The following is a 2500-nucleotide window of genomic DNA, read 5'->3' on the forward strand; positions in this document are numbered from 1 at the left end:
ATCTGTGGCAGCTTAAATTTATTGCTTCCTCCAGGCGCTTCACTTTTCCAGCTACGCTCATTTCCGCACTGTTCATTTGGTTGGCTATTTCACCTGCAAAACATTGGTCAAATATTGGCCATTTTGCTTTGTGTGTGTTGTATTTTCCTTGTCTTGTTGCCTGTCTCGTTCTTTGTGGAGGTAGCACAGTGTAAGATATTGCTCTATGGTCACTGGTTGTCCACTCTTCATGCACCATCCATTCTGTTACAGTTCTTGCTGCTGTTGCTGTACACAGGGTGAGATCTATGTTGCTTTCGCCATTTGGCCCACTGAAGGTTGTTAGTTGTGAGTCCTTGTTTATTATGACAAGATTGTGCTGGCTTATGAAGTCTTCCAGTATCCTTCCTTCAGCATCAGTTGTGTTACCATGCCACATTGGGGAGGTTGCATTTGCATCCATCCCTATAATTACATGTTTTCCTGTCAGTTTGTTGATAATTGTTTCTAGTTTTTGTAGGAAGCGGTCAAGAGGTTGGCCATATTGACAGTACATGCTTACGAGGTAGAGTTCTCCAAAGGACCCACTTACACTTGCAACAGCTGTGTGTGCATCACATAGGGTAGTGAGTTGCAGCACATTTAGCTCTTTGGTTCTAATTATTATGGCCGCCTTTGGTGTTCCATGCTGAGGGCTGTGAATGACTCGAAAACTTGGAGGATAACCCTTGATTTTGTCCGCAAATGTGTATGGCTCCTGCACCAGTAGTACATCTACTTTGTCCCCCTCCATTCTTTTCACAAGTTGGCCAGGGACTGTTTTAGACCTCTGGCCGTTTATCTGCAGAAACTTTACTGAGTGTTTTCCCAACTCTCTTGCTTTGTTACCATAGGGTGCTTCTTCATTTTTATTCTCCGCCATATTCGGTTTTTCGGTTTACTAATTCCCTTATTCTGTTATACTCTGGGCAAGTTTGGTCCTGAACTGAGTGGTTACAATCCCTCTTCCCACGCTTGCAATTCGCACATTGTGGTGGCTGCTCCTTCTTTTCACACTCTTTAAAGCTGTGACCTGGGATTGCACAGTGTCCACAGATGGTTTCCTTACTTGTACACCTTGCTGATGTGTGGCCATATCCCTGACACTTGTAACATCTGCTAATGCTTGTATAGTTTTGCACCCTGTGGGATGTGCAGCTGAGGTATATACGACCTTGTTGGGTTATGTGGTTCCAAGTTTTTGGTGCTACTTCAAGTACCAGGTTTACTACGTCCCTATTTCTTGGTCCACTTTTGAAAACGACTCGGGTACCATTTGTCACTTCCTCTAGTGTCATTCCTATCCTGGAGAGATTTCTTTCGTGCAGTTCGGATTTTAAAGCCTCTTCTTCCAAGTCTCTGGGGATATCATACACCATTACCCTAGGATTTCTCTTCTTGGGGTTTGAGAAAATTAGACCTAAACTCCTAAAGTCTTCACACGTTTTAATTTTGTCAGCCTCCTCATCGTTTGGAACTTCGATAATGACGCTATTGTCCTTCAAGGTCCTACATTTCGAAACTCTTACATCTCTGAGTGTTGTTTTTATGACCTTTTTCACTGTTTCTTCCACCTGCTTTCCGTCCTTCTGTGACTTTTCATCTGGCTTTATGACCAAAACCTTGTGTTGGGGTTTTGAGGGTACAGATTGTTTTCGGACTGCAGCTGTTGAGGAAACCTTTGCAGCATACGTCTCCTGCACTGGTGCTGTATGGAGGTGGACGTTTTTGAGACACCTTAGTTCTGTTTTTAACCCTATTATTTCTGCCTCATATTTTTTTAATATCTGTTCATACACGGATAATTTGCCCAGGATATATTTTTTTTGCCCATTATTGATTTTGTTTGTTTCATTGAAGAGATATGCTTCCATCTCTTCTCTTATTGTCACCATGTTTTGTGTGTCCTCCTTTGATTTAGTGCTCTCCTCATCCATGCTGATCACTGACTGCCTACCAACCTCCTTTGTTGGGGCCATACTGTCTTTTCTAGACCCCATTTTGGTGCACTACTTCGGAGGGTTACGCAAGGCAGTTTATGTTGACCAGTTTCATGTGGTGGTGATTGTGAGGCTCCCACTTTCTCGCATTTATTGACGCGCTACAGGAGTCTCGCGAGGAGATACTGGGCCGCGCCGTTTACGGCGACAGGTTCCCGCCACTTTCTTGTGTTTATTTGACGCGCCACAGGCTCCTGGCGAGGAGATGCTGGGCCGCGCCGCTTACGGCGAGACGCTGCCGCGGGACGCTAGAGTGGTGGCTGCACTCGCTGCGCTGGGGACTAGCCTACCGTTGCCAGCTGGGGACCAGGCTTCCGGCCGCCTGCCTGCAGCAGGGGAGGGCGCGCTCACGGCTGGTCTGCTGGCGCGCAGCAGCAGAAAAAAAAAAAAGGAATGCGAAGCCTAGTGCCGCCCGCACGCCGTCGCTGCCCCAGAAACACAGATACACGTACGGAGGGGTTCATACAGTAATAATCCTACTT

This window comes from Schistocerca serialis, unplaced genomic scaffold (assembly GCF_023864345.2).
Source record: "Schistocerca serialis cubense isolate TAMUIC-IGC-003099 unplaced genomic scaffold, iqSchSeri2.2 HiC_scaffold_1184, whole genome shotgun sequence".
In the NCBI taxonomy this organism is placed as follows: Eukaryota; Metazoa; Arthropoda; class Insecta; order Orthoptera; family Acrididae; genus Schistocerca; species Schistocerca serialis.